At 37.0% G+C, this 17,648-nt stretch overlaps 1 protein-coding gene across 2 annotated transcripts in view; it reads left to right on the plus strand.

Moving 5' to 3' along the window:
* LOC127638911 (neuronal cell adhesion molecule-like) overlaps positions 1-17,648 on the plus strand; it is an 81,273-nt gene that overhangs the window by 2,845 nt on the left and 60,780 nt on the right. For both annotated transcript variants that reach the window (XM_052120664.1, XM_052120665.1), the window contains exon 2: positions 10,253-10,364. The gene's annotated coding sequence lies outside the window, so the exon portion shown is untranslated. The remainder of the gene's footprint in view (positions 1-10,252; positions 10,365-17,648) is intronic.

The following is a 17,648-nucleotide window of genomic DNA, read 5'->3' on the forward strand; positions in this document are numbered from 1 at the left end:
TTTTAGATTTTTTTTAGTCACAACATAATTCCCATATTTCCATTTCTATTATTCCATAGTTGTGGTTTGGAGCAGAAGAAATAGAAATAATCCTTGGGTATATTATCAGCATTATGCTAAGCTAAAATGGTATTTCTAGCCATTTTACCAGACATGATCATATTTTTCATATTTTTTTTTTTAGCAAAGTAATTCATGTTGGATCATAATTTCTTTTTTTCTTGTAAGACCTTTGATATTAGGGTAAAAATAGTATTCTTGTTAATAATTTTTGTATTGTTTTCCTGAACAAATATCTAAAAATCTTTAAAACAAGATCAATTTGATTGATCTTGTTTTAGAAGCAACACTGCATAAGATATTTAGGTTTTTCAGAGAATGTATTTTTAACATGTGTATTTTGTCTGACTGTACTGGCAGAGTTTTAATAGTCAAAACAAGTGAAAAAATCTACCAGTGCTGAAGAAGTAATGCAAAGTATTTAGAATACTGACCTTGAGTAATGTAATGGAATATGTTACAAATGACATTTTATAGCATGTATTCTGTAATCTGTATTGGAAAAAGTAACCCTCCCAACCCTGATTTGTGAGACTGCACTCGTTTTAATTCCCACAACTTTCACTACAGCCAGTGACTTTGCTGGACATCGTTTCCATCTAATACGTGACAATTACCTGCTTCTGTCACACACAACAGCTTCCTATCATGTTTACACACTCTGCTGATCAGTTAAGTTTAGATAAGGGGTTTGGGTAAGGGTAATATATAAAAAAGAGTTTATGCGAACAAAATTGTGCGACATCACACAAAATAGCCACCTCGTAAATTATGTATGACTTTTCATGAGATCGAGTTGGGTTTGGTAGATTAGTGAATAATAGCTTTTTGTGCCATGTGGTGCCAGGGGCAAAAGTATTTTTTAAACAGGTGTTTTGTGTATGTATTATAATAATTTTGCATCTCTTACCTTTTAGATAATAATTGAATATTATTGTGATCACAGGTTTATTCAACCAATCAAAATAAAAACAGGCTAGGAACATGTGGCCACATGTAACCAAAACATTTCTCTTCACATGCTACATCTACTGTACTTCTCTTTATGCACCATATATTTTGTATTTGTCATGATTTAAAAATACAAACAAAACAAGCTGACTCTGAGCTATTTTTGCTTCCTCATGGTTGATAAATGATGAGTGGAGATGAAGGTTAACCATGTCAGAAGATGAACCATGTGTGTTCACGGCAACATGTGACTGTGTTTCTCGCTCTCAACCAATCGACGGCTGGTGGTTCCTGTTTGTACATTAAATTAATTAATTGATGGGACATGATCAAAGCACACATAATAATTATTGAAAATGTTCTCAGCAGATTGAGCAGAATAATTGAATAGGATGTTTGTCAGACTGAAACAGCAAACTGTATTGAGAAATGACAGCTTATATGGTGACTTGTGTATCATATAGGTATGTGATATTTCATGTGCTGTATGATAAATGTATTCCATTTTGGTCGATGTAGAAGCTGCATGCTTTTAATTGAATTACATTATGAAGCATGGTTATTTGTTTGATTAAAACTTCAGGAAATGTGTAGTATGTTAGCCTCATATAGCGAGGACTTACATGTTGTGGTAGCTGATTAAAATATAAGCTTCTTCAGCTCCATCTGTCTACCATAAAAGCTTGACTTTTGATATATGTTCTTCGAGACTCAAAAATGCACCCTTGCAAAAATGTATTTGATGAATGTCTACATGTGGTTTACTGTTTCTCTGATAAGGTCAAGATGGAACATTTCACTTTTAAAGGGAGATTGGAGGACAAGTTCCCTCTTTTTTAGTTTTGACTGTCATCTCATCACAAGAGCAGTTTATTTGTCATCTTCAACACTGACCACACGTAAAAGCCCTTTGATTGGAGAAACTGCACTCCTTTTTGGTACAGAGTTCAAGTTTAGGGCTGTTTATGGGAAAGGAATGCTCTCTTTTATGTTTAACCATTATGGAAACCACAGTGAGTTCAACCAGAGTACAATATTCTGAGGTAGCAATGGCATAACAGTTTTTACATTAGTATGTGAATACAGTGACCCCGAAAATATGTGGACACTTAAAGAGATGGTTTAACCCAAAAATGAAAATTATCTCATCATTTATTCACACTCATGCCATCCTAGATATGTATGACTTCTTTCTTCTGCTGAACACAAACAAAGATTTTTAGAAGAATATTTCAACGGGGTCCAAAAGTTTGAAGCTCAAAAAAGCATAAAGGTATCATAGAAGTAATCCATACAACACTTGTGGTTAAATCTATATCTTCAGAAGCAATATGATTGGTGTGGGTGAGAAACAAATGAATATTTAAGTAATTTTTTTACAATAAATTCTTCACCCTGCTCAGTAGGTGGCGATATGCATGAATAATGCGAATAGCCAAAAACAAAGAAGAGTAACTCTTAAGTGAGAAGAGAGCTTAGGAGGGCTGTTTGAAAGTGGAGATCTATAGTAAAAATGGACAGAAATATGAATCTGTTTCTCACCCACACCTATCATATCACTTCTAAAGACATGGAATAAACCATTTGATACATATGGATTACTTTTATGCTGCATTTATGAGCTTCAAAATTTGGACCCTGTTGACTTGCATTACATGGACCCACAGAGCTGAAATCCATCCATCCATCTTCAACCGCTTATCCGAAGTCGGGTCGCGGGCAGAGCTGAAATATTCTTCTAAAATTCTTAATTTGTGTTCAGCAGAATAAAGAAAGTCATACATATCTGGGATGGCATGAGCTTAAGTTAATGATGAGAGAGTTTTCATTTTTGGGTGAACTAACCCTTTAAGGTACACCTACAAATCTATGCTTGTCATTTAAGTATATAACAAAATATAAAATCAAGTTGCATTTATTTAATAAAAAAGAAAATGCATAAAAAAATGCATACACACACATTTCAAGCAAATAATTTCACAAAGAGAAGTTTGTTACGTTTAAAAAATCCACAAAAAAAATCACCTGTTAAAGTAATAATAATAATAATAAATAAAAATGGCTCAGAAAGTGAAAATAGTTCTGAGCAAAGGTCTAGCATCGTTTGTTTGCAGATGCCACTATGGTTGATATTTTGTATGTAATGCATTGCATTGACATTCAGAAGTTTTAAGTGTGAAATAAGTGTCCAAAAATGTTCTGAATCCACTGTATCTTCTTTTGAATTATGATGATTATATGAATTACTAGCAAATTAGGACCAGATGAATTGGTCTAAAGGTTCTCCAGCAATGTCCCCACAGAGTTTGAGACACAATTGCCCTACTATAAGGACTGATGGACTCCCACAATATGCTGCTTTCTCAGTCTGCTGATTGGGTGGTTTATGAGAGGCACTATTCTGCCTATTTGTTCCTGTTTATGGACTGAAGCCCTGATACTGTCATCTGCTAATTCACTGATTGAAAGCAGAAGCTGGACATTTTTGGACGAGGTTAGGGCGCTGTGCTTTCTGGTGTAGCACCATTCTTTATCAGAGGCGAGTGTCTCCTTATGTAACATGGGGATTGGAAACCCTATTGAATTGTTGACTATTTTGCCCTAGTGATGGTTTTCACCGCTAGACAGTTGTGATGATGATGTTTCTTTTAAATACTGGTGTTTCAGTTCATGCGCACTCTCTCTCATCTGTGAAGGGAGAACATTTGCAATTATTCCTTGAATGATCTCCTCCTCTCATTTTCCCACAGGTTTTCTTAATGTCTGTTCCAGGGGGCTATTCAATTCTTTATGTCTCATTAGCATAATTTTTCCTCACACCATTAGATGTGTCATTGCTAATTATCTTGAATTCTCAATAATTCTGATAATTTTATAAGCTTGATACAGATTTAATGACTTTTTATTGTTTCATGGTGTTAGGTAAGGGTGACCAAAATCATATCATGGTATGATTAATTATATATCATGGTAACAGTATCACAGTATAGTTGGGTAACTCTCATGAAACCTTTCAAGAAAATGTCCTGGTCATATTTAAACCCAAATCAATAATAAAAAAAAATCTATGACATTTTATTTTGATTAATTAAAATTAGCATATATTTTGGACCAGTAAGATTTTTTTACATTGTGACATTATTTTAACGAAACTTAAAAATTTGACTTAAGCAGTCATATTGTTTGTATTGCATAGATCTACTATTGTAGTATTACGATTCACTTGCATTATCAAATGAGGCTGTAGATTGTAATATAAAAATAAGTGTCTTCAATTGAACTCATATCAGCCATTTTACGAGTTGAACCTCTTAAACAGATATGTGTAGTACAATACAAACATTAAAGTGTATTGTGTAGTGGCTGAACACTTTAATAATCATATTAAAATATAATTAAGAGTGGTGTTTATCTTCCTCAAAGTAAGTAATATATCGGTTATAGATGTTTAAGACAATGACATAATATCAACATGAAAATACTTTAGCTCGTCATGACTCCGCTCTGCGGGTAAACTCCACATCCACGAACTATGAGATTCTTCCACCAGAAGAGCAGTGCCGAATCATAATGACATATTGTTCTTCCTCATTTAACTTGCAGTTTTATGCTTCAACCGCTAGAGGGCCAAAAGTTAGAATCAGAATCAGTAATCAGCTTTATTGCTATCTTCTCATACAGGACTTGTCATACAACTCCAGCACAACAATAATTAGGTAATTAACAAAGACACTTTCATACATACCCATACACACATGCAAATCAATACAATCTGTTATAAAGAACAAAAACAGTATACAGAGCAATGTAATGGCAGAAGTGATGTTGACATATAATTTAAATTAAACTGTGTATGCACATAGTATTGCCATGGGGTAATTGCTGTTCATGGATGGATGGCCTGAGGAAAACTGTTCCTGTGCGACGGTGCTCAGTGCCTGCGCCAGAAGGCAAAGTTCAAAAGGTGGGCAGGTGAGGCCAGAGGATTTACCAGCCTTTCACTCTGAGGTATGTTCTGGAGGGCAGGGCACATAATCTCTCAGCAGATCACTGTCTGGTCTTGATGTCTGAGCTGCACCAACCAGACAGTTAAATAGTTTACTTTTTCTCTCTCCCCAATTTGAATGCCCAACCCAAGACCTAGTCCTAGTGACTGACGATCCGGTGGCGGAGGATCTCAGTGCTCAGCATCTGAGCGTCAATCCATCTCATGGCTGTGAGCGATCGAAGACATGCACGTGGAGCTTACATTCTCCAGCATCCGCATCTCCACGTGCCCCACTGAGAGTGAGAACCATATTAGAGCAACATTGAGGAGATTAACCCAATGTGACTCTACCCTCCCTAGCAACCAGGCCAATTTGGTTGCTTAGGAGACCTGGCTGGAGTCACTCAGCCCGCCCTGGATTTAAACTTGCAACTCCATTGGTTGTAGTCAGCGTCTTTTACTCGCTGAGCTACCCAGGCCCCCACATAATGTAGCTTTAAATTAAAATAATATATAAATATGTATATTTCACTATGTGATAATGAGAATTGGGGGCTAAAATGTGTTTAACAGTCATTAAATAATGTTACATGTTCAGAAATCTTAATAGCCTTAAAATATACTTAATTTTCTATATGAAAAATTTAATTACTCATTTATTTTGTGAGAATTTGCTGAATATTTGCTGAACATTTAATAAAAAATGGCACATTTAAATAACTATGTGGTAATACCCATTTATGGATATTCCAGTGAATTAAATTGTTTAAAAATGAAAGGTTACATTTGATTATTTTATCTTTTTAATTAGAACTTGATGGATACAAACCAAAAGATGAATAATGTAAAGTATGTAAAGTAGTGCTGCACACTTATAGCTGGACAAATATCTACATGCATGTCTATGAATCGCGGTATTAGTGGTATATAAAAATCTCTACCAGTTGACACTTTTATTTTTAATGTCACACAATACTGGCATAATGCCCAGCTTTAGTAGTAGACATAATCAGTTAGTAGCAAGCATTTTCAGACACTGGTTCTTTATTCTGTTGTGTCAACAAACCCACATCATCTCAAGAACTTAAGCATTTATTTGCTAAGCGTCTAACATCTGACCACCCTAACCACCAAGAAATGTGAAATATTTCAATTGGCCTGGTATCAATGTGTTTTAACCTTGCTGATTTATGGGGTTTGAGAGCTGTGGTCTGTGGTCTGCTTGCTTCTTTGGAGAGATGTCTGTTGACTTTATGACTGGTGTAAATAGCTTGGAGGTCATGGCGCCCACAAGCCCTGTGAAATTTCGCTCCTACAGGTTTCTGGTCTCATCCTCCTAGCCTCCGCCCTGAACTCTACATCCTCGCTTTTTCTAAAACCAACTCCTGTTTGTTTTAGATGTGATTTTATGTTGATCTTATGTGAGTCATAGGTTTTTGCCTTTAAAAGTCATCTAATATAGCTCAGCATATGTTTTCTGTCTGTAGCATGTCTATGAATCACAATGTAGGCCTAAAATAATTGAACTTCCTCAAACTCCTCTGTGTTCTGAGACGAGACTCATTCCAGACAGAGTCTTAGACTTTAATGATGTTTTGAGTCCCTTGTCAACTGTGAAAAGTCATTTATTTCAAAGTAAAGAGTAGAGATTTTATTCTGTCAGCTATGTAAAGACACTGCTAAAATATTGTTATATTTAATATGTCATAGTTAGCTTCTTCAGTGGTGTCATACAGCATTTCAGCTTCTGAACAGGTGCGGTTAAGATCCGTATCTCTTAAAAACGTTCTTGCTTTTATTTCAACATACTCTGATGCATTTGCTCAGTTTACGCACACTTTTATTGCAGAAAAATTTTAACCATACTTAAAAGAATCCAATTTGAAAAATAAGTGTAACTTTCTGACAGCATGAGTAATTTCCCCCCATACAGCCTCATCTTTGGTGGATCCAATATCAGAGATATGTCCCAAAAATCGATTCTTTATTAAGTTAATATGTTTATGAATAGATAGATCAGTTCTACACACATCTAGAAGATCAGTAACTGTTAAGATCAAGTTGTACTTGTTGATTACTTCTCAAGTAACTCTTAGCAGGCCTGTGGTTTCATTCTTGATTATATTAAGAATTATGCTAGAGTTGTGTGCCTCTCCCTTCATCTTTTCTTTGAAAGATGAAATAAAGTGCAGACAGTTAGGTTTATAAAGTTAATTCAGCACACTATTCTTGACTTGACCCATAGTGGATTGATCAGCTAAATTACATGAATTGTTTGACTGTGTTGCTAATGTGTCCATTAGGAGTAGGTTTTGGGTGTAATGATTATTATTAGCTTAATTTTAGAACAATAGTGTAACAAGGTAAAAGGGTAAGGAGGAGGCTAGAACCAGCTTGACAATATAAATAATATTTAATTATGAAATTAACTGTCGCACTGCCATCTCCGGTCGGCCTTTATCCCTCTTAGAGGCTTAATTAGCCTGATAAGGGGCCGGGTATGTAGCATCACAACCTGGCCCTGCCCTCCGCCCTGCCACAAATAATTATAAAGTCTGAACCTGAAAAAAATTAGTTCTTAACAATATTTAAAAGCATGTAATCTCATTTGAATGTTTGTGCTGTTTTTGATGTTAATCATTTAAACAACTTAAGATTTAACTGTTTGTTAAATCTCTCTTTTGAGGAAACCAAATCAGGAATGTGTGCTTTTGGTTTTATATCCCCAATTAGTTGCAACTTAGTCTTATTGCAGTGCCTTATGTACATTGTGTTTTATGAGCCCCTGTTATTTCAGTTGAATCCAGATTGACAGTGTCTGGCAGGTGTCCAGTCTGACTGTGATTAACAGAATGAACCGAAAGATCTCTTGAATAGAATGGAGAAAAAACTGGAGACTTGCTGAGAGAAAAAGAGACATGAATGGAACTAAATTCACTGCTGTGCTGGTGATCAATGCAGTCTAGTCAATTCAAAAACACGGTGTCACTGTGAACATGATTTATGAGGTATAAATATAAAAAACACAGAAGCATGTGGGCCCTTTCAGTATGACTAACTGCAAAAAAAAAAATAAAAATAGGCTTACCCAATTTAATGCAAACATAAAAACAGACAAATTGTGATTATAGTTTTTTTGTATCTGAACCGAGAAGAATGTACTAAAATTCTTGTACTGGATTGGAATTTTTGCTTCTCTAAATTATTGTCTTGTATCTTTTGTACTTTGTGTCCAAGATGTTTTATATGTCATGGTTGGGGTTTAAGAATTGATTAAGTGCACATATCAGTGAATAAATGTATCATAGCCAGTAGATTGGCAGTATTGACAGATCATTGACCTTAGAATTAGATTTGACCTCAGTGTGGCTACAGAATCACAAATCAATTTTTAAAGTGCAGGACGGTCTAATGAACCAACTCAAAAGGATTCTGGTCTTTACCCAACAACCTGATCTTCTGTATTTGTAATGCTGGGAAGAAAGTTCAGGAGCTGGATCTAGGTGCGGCAACAGAATTTAATGAAAAAATAAACAAGTACAAAATAGCGGGTAGACACCAGAACAATGAAAACATCCACGATGGGAAACAAGAACATAAACAGGAAAAACGTCCACTAAGGTCACAGGCAAAACACGGTAGGTCTAGATACATACAAGTACATACAACAACTGAACAAGAACAAGCAAACAACAGAGCATTATATACACAGTGGGTAATGACTTAATGAAACACAGGTGAAGACAATGAAAGACAGCTGGCATTGATGAGAGCAGGGAATTATGGGAAGTGTAGTCCATGGGGAACAGATGACAGAGGCAAAACACAGGGCAGACAACTGTGAATCGTGACAGTATTAGAATGACTCTTGGACTCCATTTACACCTGGGTGAACCGATCACATATGGTCAGGCGAGACAGATCACCGTTTACACCTAGTCGCTTAAAGGGATAGTTTGTTTATTCTCTCATCATTTACTCACCCTCATGCCATCTAAGACGTGTATGACTTTTTTACTTCTGCAGAACACAAATGAAGATTTCTAGAAGAATATTTCAGCTCTGTAGGCCCATTCATTGCAAGTGAATGTGATCAGCACTTTAAAGCTCCAAAAATTACAGACAATCGTAGTAAAAGTAATCAGTGGTTAAATTAATGTCATCTAAAGCGATGTGATCACTTTGGGTGAGAAACAGATCCATATTTACAGTAAGTCCTTTTCACTATAATTGTCTATTTCCAGTCACTCTTCAATGCGCTTGCGTGTATGAGGGGAATCAGTTCAATCTGCCTATTTATGCACCAATAGCAGGATCAAGTAGAATTGCATAATGTGGAGGTGAGGGCATGGTAAAGTGCCCATCTGGGGAGAGAGAAAGAGGTAAGAACTAGGGATGTTCTACTTAAGAACAGCATCTCAGATGTAGATGCTCAATAGTTCGGTTCACTTATAATATGCACTTAGAATGGCAACGGAGATACATTTTACCAGAATTTGAATAAGAAGCCAATTAAACTACTGTTTACTTGCCAACAGACAGACACATACAGGATTTCCTAGAGAGATTAGAATGTCAGAATAAAAGCGTGAAGGTTTAAAAAGTGCACGATTTAAATATAATACTGTTGTATTTAAAATAAAAATTAAAAGATAATAATAATAATATGAATAATGATTTATTATTATTATTATTATTATTATTGTCATCATTAGTGATCATTAGTATTTGTTTACAATTTATAACAATATTTATGTTGAATGGGTTCCAACAAATGTCTGTGTGAATGAAAAGTGGACTGATGTCTTACAACTAAATTGAACAAAAAGATGCAAGTTGAAACATCTTTGGAAAAAAGAAAAGGAAAAAAAAGTCAAAAAGAAGACAGTATTCTTTTCTACTGAAGATTTGAAGACTGGAATTACTGTTAATTTTGCTGCTATATTATCCAGTATACTAATTCATGAAAAGAGTTTATTAATAAGCTATACATTTATGTTTAAATAATGTGTAGTTTGAGGTTTGTGTTTCTACACATATTAAAGCATACACCCAATTAATACCACACAATAATGTAAACATATTCTAAACTGATTATGCAGAAAAACAACACTGGTATCGGATTGGGATCGGTATCGGCCGATACTGAGATATTCGATATCGTTTCGTAAGAAAAAAGTGGTATTGGTGCATCTCTAGTAAAGACATCCACCTGAGATGAATTGTGACTAATTACCATTTCCACGTTCACAGTGAGAGTTGGGGGAGATAAAAGACGGCCCAGTCCACCAACGTCACAAGGGGATTTGCTGCTGCTGGGGTCACAGCGTGCTTCTCAGGACACCTACTTCAGTGATATCTGCAGGTAGCTGGAACATTTTATGCTTAGAATTTCTTACAGTAGAGATCAGAGTGTGAATCAGTTGAAATGATGATTCCACAATTAATAGAGAGAGAGAGGCAGAGAGAGAGGGAGAGGGAGAGAGGGAGTTGACCCTTTGATATAACAAGGCAGCTAAATGCCAATTGCATAAACAACACAAGATAATTTATCACAGCTTACAGTACGCTAAGTTAGTCTGCCAGCTTTAATTTAAACATACCCTTTTAAAGTCACAAGTCCGGTATGTGCTAGAACAGGCAACTAATTCATGCCTTTGAACCCTATATAATAGTGAATTGAGTCTTTGATTTCGTATTGCTCTAACTCTGTATAGCACTTCAGGTCCTACGTCACATGCCAAGCCTGTAATCTGTTATGCATACTCTCCTCAAGGGGTCTGTACAATCCGAAGAGAAGTCAACACTCTGCTATTTTCTTATTCAGCTTTTCGTTCCTGTTTTTTTCTTAAGAAGTCCTTTTCTCTGTCTTTCACTGGAATAGAGTGAAGCAGTATTTTAGTTTCTGTCCCTGGAGGGTAATTCTTTAACAATTAATCTGTTATGGAAATCAACAGTAATATACACTCACCTAAAGGATTATTAGGAACACCATACTAATACTGTGTTTGACCCCCTTTCACCTTCAGAACTGCCTTAATTCTACGTGGCATTGATTCAACAAGGTGCTGAAAGCATTCTTTAGAAATGTTGGCCCATATTGATAGGATAGCATCTTGCAGTTGATGGAGATTTGTGGGATGCACATCCAGGGCACGAAGCTCCCGTTCCACCACATCCCAAAGATGCTCTACTGGGTTGAGATCTGGTGACTGTGGGGGCCATTTTAGTACAGTGAACTCATTGTCATGTTCAAGAAACCAATTTGAAATGATTCGAGCTTTGTGACATGGTGTATTATCCTGCTGGAAGTAGCCATCAGAGGATGGGTACATGGTGGCCATAAAGGGATGGACATGGTCAGAAACAATGCTCAGGTAGGCCGTGGCATTTAAACGATGCCCAATTGGCACTAAGGGGCCTAAAGTGTGCCAAGAAAACATCCCCCACACCATTACACCACCACCACCAGCCTGCACAGTGGTAACAAGGCATGATGGATCCATGTTCTCATTCTGTTTACGCCAAATTCTGACTGTACCATCTGAATGTCTCAACAGAAATCGAGACTCATCAGACCAGGCAACATTTTTCCAGTCTTCAACTGTCCAATTTTGGTGAGCTCTTGCAAATTGTAGCCTCTTTTTCCTATTTGTAGTGGAGATGAGTGGTACCCGGTGGGGTCTTCTGCTGTTGTAGCCCATCCGCCTCAAGGTTGTGCATGTTGTGGCTTCACAAATGCTTTACTGCATACCTTGGTTGTAACGAGTGATTATTTCAGGCAAAGTTGCTCCTCTATCAGCTTGAATCAGTCGGCCCATTCTCCTCTGACCTCTAGCATCAACAAGGCATTTTCGCCCACAGGACTGGCGCATACTGGATGTTTTTCCCTTTTCACACCATTCTTTGTAAACCCTAGAAATGGTTGTGCGTGAAAATCCCAGTAACTGAGCAGATTGTGAAATACTCAGACCGGCCCGTCTGGCACCAACAACCATGCCACGCTCAAAATTGCTTAAATCACCTTTCTTTCCCATTCTGACATTCAGTGTGGAGTTCAGGAGATTGTCTTGACCAGGACCACACCCCTAAATGCATTGAAGCAACTGCCATGTGATTGGTTGATTAGATAATTGCATTAATGAGAAATTGAACAGGTGTTCCTAATAATCCTTTAGGTGAGTGTATATCAAAAGTATTTAGAGGACTTCAAATTTTTTTACTAAATTCTAGATTATTGCAAAATCTAATTTTCCATTTATGTTCCTGGGGTCATGAACAAGATGTTAATCTTTTACTCATCTCTAATATTCATATTAAAGGAATAGTTCACCCAAACATGAAAATTCTCTCTCATGACACACAGATGTTTTTCTTTCTTCTGAAGACTATCTCAGCTCTGTTGGCCAATACAATGCAAGTCAATTATGTCCAAAACGTTGAAGCTGCAAAAAGCAGGATGAATAAAAGTAGTCCATTAGACTCCAGTGGATAAATCCATGTGTTCAGAAGCAATATGATAGGTGTGGGTGAGAAACAGGTCAATACTTAAGTCCTTTTTTATCATAAATCTCCACTTTCATCCAGCCCTCCTATGCACGTTAATGAGGACCAGGTTCTTCTTGTTTTTTGGCAATTCACATTCTTTGTGCATATCGCCACCTACTGGGCAGGGAGGAGAAAGAAAAGAAAGAAGGGATAAAGGAAAGAACAGGAATACATATATCATATTTGCACAATATGCCATTAGGTGGCGATATGCACAAGCTTGTTTAGTGAGACAAGCGCATATATTTATTTGACTCATCAATTCAAGCATCTGTGTGTCCATAAAAGCAATAGTGTGAAGGCATCCCATATTATAGCTGCTCCCCATTGCTGAAATTTCTCTGCGCTCACGCAGCCTGTCTGACCAGCTTGATTTATGATGCTCCTCATGACAAACGTGAATTTGAATGCAGGTCACTGATGGTTTAGTAGTGTCACTTTAGTTAATGGAAATCAAGACAGGGGACTGAGATTCATTTTTCATGTGTGCTCTGTGTGTCTGTCACTGCCAGATGCGTCAGATTCACAGATGAGCACGCACTGGCCATGCACATGGCAGGGCAATGACAGTGCTGCCTGCTCAAGCCTGACTGGATACAAATAAGGGCAAATGGGTCTCTAATATGCTGTGGCATTTTGGACTGTTTTTGTCGTTTTGCCCAATAGAGGGTGGATACATTTTCTATCATCTGTGTAAGCTAGCATACGTGCATGTGTGTACTTAGCTATAGTTTGGGGACAAAACTGTTCCCAAAAGTGAGCTAATCCTGCCTTTGGGGAGATACAGGGATGTTCTTATTTGCAAAATAAATTCATAATATATATATATATATATATATATATATACACTCACCTAAAGGATTATTAGGAACACCATACTAATACTGTGTTTGACCCCTTTTAGCCTTCAGAACTGCCTTAATTCTACGTGGCATTGATTCAACAAGGTGCTGAAAGCATTCTTTAGAAATGTTGGCCCATATTGATAGGATAGCATCTTGCAGTTGATGGAGATTTGTGGGATGCACATCCAGGGCACGAGCTCCTGTTCCACCACATCCCAAAGATGCTCTATTGGGTTGAGATCTGGTGACTGTGGGGGCCATTTTAGTACAGTGAACTCATTGTCATGTTCAAGAAACCAATTTGAAATGATTCGAGTTTTGTGACATGGTGCATTATCCTGCTGGAAGTAGCCATCAGAGGATGGGTACATGGTGGCCATAAAGGGATGGACATAGTCAGAAACAATGCTCAGGTAGGCCGTGGCATTTAAACGATGCCCAATTGGCACTAAGGGGCCTAAAGTGTGCCAAGAAACCATCCCCCACACAATTACACCACCACCACCAGCATGCACAGTGGTAACAAGGCATGATGGATCCATGTTCTCGTTCTGTTTACGCCAAATTCTGACTCTACCATCTGAATGTCTCAACAGAAATCGAGACTCATCAGACCAGGCAACATTTTTCCAGTCTTCAACTGTCCAATTTTGGTGAGCTCTTGCAAATTGTAGCCTCTTTTTCCTATTTGTAGTGGAGATGAGTGGTACCTGGTGGGGTCTTCTGCTGTTGTTGCCCATCCACCTCTTGTGCGTGTTGTGGCTTCACAAATGCTTTGCTGCATACCTCGGTTGTAACGAGTGATTATTTCAGGCAAAGTTGCTCTTCTATCAGCTTGAATCAGTCGGCCCATTCTCCTCTGACCTCTAGCATCAACAAGGCATTTTCGCCCACAGGACTGGCGCATACTGGATGTTTTTCCCTTTTCACACCATTCTTTGTAAACCCTAGAAATGGTTGTGCGTGAAAATCCCAGTAACTGAGCAGATTGTGAAATACTCAGACCGCCCGCCTGGCACCAACAATCATGCCACGCTCAAAATTGCTTAAATCACCTTTCTTTCCCATTCTGACATTCAGTTTGGAGTTCAGAAGATTGTCTTGACCAGGACCACACCCCTAAATGCATTGAAGCAACTGCCATGTGATTGGTTGATTAGATAATTGCATTAATGAGAAATTTAACAGGTGTTCCTAATAATCCTTTAGGTGAGTGTATATTCATAAAGTATAAATATTCTTATAGGGGTTGTAAGGATATGGGTTAATCTATAGTAATTAGTAATTATATAATTAGTGTTATATCAAAGCAAAACACTTATATGTTATGTTCTCATAGATAGCTATTAAGCGCGTGTGTGTACACTGTTTATAGTGTTTTTACTCAGCTTAATCCATCTATTTGGCCTTTTATTTTCACTGACATGGCTATTTAAAATGGCTCTCTTTGCTTGATTCTTATGCAAACCTCCCAGAAGTGCCTATTTACCTTCTATGATGATAAACTATGTTCTTTTGCTCTGCACACACTGTGTTTAATTCATTTTTCTTTTAAATAATGCAGTTTTATTAAATTATCTTGTAGCAGCTAGCGTCGAGGTCTTACATTACGGGCTTCTGCTTCTTGGATAATGTAGTTATTCAATACCTCAACACTCTGATAATCACAGTATGGAGTCAACGTATTCCCTTCAGACAGAACTTAGATAGATCTTGATTAACTGTCAGTTTTAGTGGCTTCTCTTCTCAGACACTGAGCTAAAACATTATAAATGCACCAACATTTGCGGATTAGAATGCATGCTGTGTGAACAGCCCTTAAGGGGCCATTTAGACTGAACACGATCTTGCGGAAAAAAAAAAAGCTAGACAATGAATGGAACAGAATTAAGTCGAGACGAGAACACTACCTTACTTGACACTGTCTCTTATATGACGGCATCAAATTTTCACGTCACTAATTACTGACTCTTATCACGGTGTACTGTATTATCACGGTATTGAATGACATTACAAAAACAGGTTGAAAGATAAACAAACTTTATTGCTCTTAATAAAAAGTTGAATTACTTTTTCAATACCAAACTGGCCTTTAAATTAACAGATAACAAAGAATATTAAAAAGAACCCTGAATGTTTAAAAAACTACCCTCAACACCATAAACAAACAGCCAAATGCAACATTTAGTTGACTTGTTAATATTTAAATGTTCATTCTGCCGCGGGGCCACTGATAATTACAGATCAGTGCAGACCTTATTTTGTTGAGACTAATGTTAAATTAAGGCTAGACACATTTTATCCAGCCAGCTACTAGGCTACAACAATAGTATGCATGTTTTTTTTTCTTCTGGATAGCAAGCTAGTTGCTAATAGTTAGGTGCTAGCTACAACTTTAATAACCTCAAGTTCACTCTCACTCTATGGCAGCGTACGATTGCGTGGCGGTCCAACTTTAAATTAATATTGAAATCATCATTGTGCAACTTTGCCGTTATTAATTACAGGACTTAAAGTAGTATTATCTGATTCCAACTGTATTTTAGTTATTACTACTAGGGTGAACATATTATGGTTTTCCAAATAGAGCACACAGTGGAAGGGAGATGGGAATATGTATCATATTTTTATACATTTGAAATGTGTAAATCTTAAAAAAATACAAGAAAGAAAAATGTAGATGCTTGTTTCACCCCTCACCTGGCCTGATCTGTGTTTAGTTTTTTCTGATTTTTTTGCATTGAATTACCAGCTTTACAGGTGAAATACAGAGGTTGCACTACAAATATCAGAGGAAGGGGTTGTAAAATTGTAATCATGGTCTATTTTATCTGTCCTATTAGTTTACGTTTCCCTAATAAGTAGTATATTTCAGTAAAAAAAAAAATCGTAACTTATCTTATTTATGATTCTGGTTGAGAGCGCAGGGCACATCTGGTGACATTCTGCCCACACACCTATGCAGAAAGCAAGCGGGTGGACAAGAGAGAGAGCACACCTAGGGTGCTTCTCAAATGGAAGGCTGTAGCCTAGTAAGGCTGTGTCCTTCCTAGACCAGTCCTTCTGAGGCTGTGGGCTAGACTCCTCATCACTCAATGCTAGAATGAGACAGTCCAGTAAGTGTGCATGAAGAACCATAAGCTTAGAACCATGTGATATTTTACTTTGTTAAGAAAATCCATTGACTTATAATGAGAAATATGTCCTTAATCCCTTAATTATTTTAGGATGTGTTTAAATGTTTTATTCACAAAGCTAGAGTCACTCAAAAAAGCTTTTATATAATACATTATGCAACACTGATCTTAGAATTTATATTTAAACCCTTTCAAATATAAAAAAACAGAACGCTAGACTTGTAAAAACTATCAAACCTTTAAAGCTTTTAAAATTCACATTATTGCCCTTTAATTATTACTATTATTATTTTTTTTTTGTGCTTTATATCTTCTAATTTGTTGTATTGTCTAAAATACTTGCATTTTTAATTTTTTCTACATATTGTCTTGGTGCAAATGTGAATAAAAACTTGAAGAGAGAAAGAAAAAAGTAATCAGCGTCATAAAGGTTTCCACCTCTGTGGTCATGCAACTCATTTTCCACCCTTTTTAAAAATAATTTGGGACATGTGCAAAGGATTGTGGGTGATAGAAGGCCACAAAGGATACACCCGATGCATCCTCCAAAATATGGCAAAGCTGTGACACAAGGCTACATTCCAAGTGTCCTCACAATTGAAGCGGCATTCAACAGTGCTTGATGACATGGCAGCCGAGATGTCCAGCCTTCCGATTGAGAAGCACCCTTCGTCTGCCACTCTCTATCAGAATAGACACGTAATGACTCGTGAACACAAAAGCTAGTGCGGAGGATCACATACACAGAATGTATGAGAGTCCTAACTTCATGTCAATATGAAGAAAGCCAAATCCTGGACATTTATAGCCAATTTTAAAATCCCGGCTGGAGGATTTTTCAGGTCCAAAAAAGAGGACATGCCCTGGAAAAAGAGGACGTATGGTCACCCTAGTTAGTACGAGATGCAAATGTTACTGTATAGCTAGCGGAGTTTTAGCTAACTACTCTCTGGCCACTATAAAGCAAGCTACACAATACTTATACACAACACAACTTATTTAATAGAACGCAGGTGTCTTTGTTGGGGTAGTGCGAACTAGCCTTTAGAATCAAGACTTTCTAAATGGATGCTCAGTGAACTGTTTGTATGCTTATATTGCCCTTTCAACTAAATCTTT

This window comes from Xyrauchen texanus, chromosome 47 (assembly GCF_025860055.1).
Source record: "Xyrauchen texanus isolate HMW12.3.18 chromosome 47, RBS_HiC_50CHRs, whole genome shotgun sequence".
In the NCBI taxonomy this organism is placed as follows: Eukaryota; Metazoa; Chordata; class Actinopteri; order Cypriniformes; family Catostomidae; genus Xyrauchen; species Xyrauchen texanus.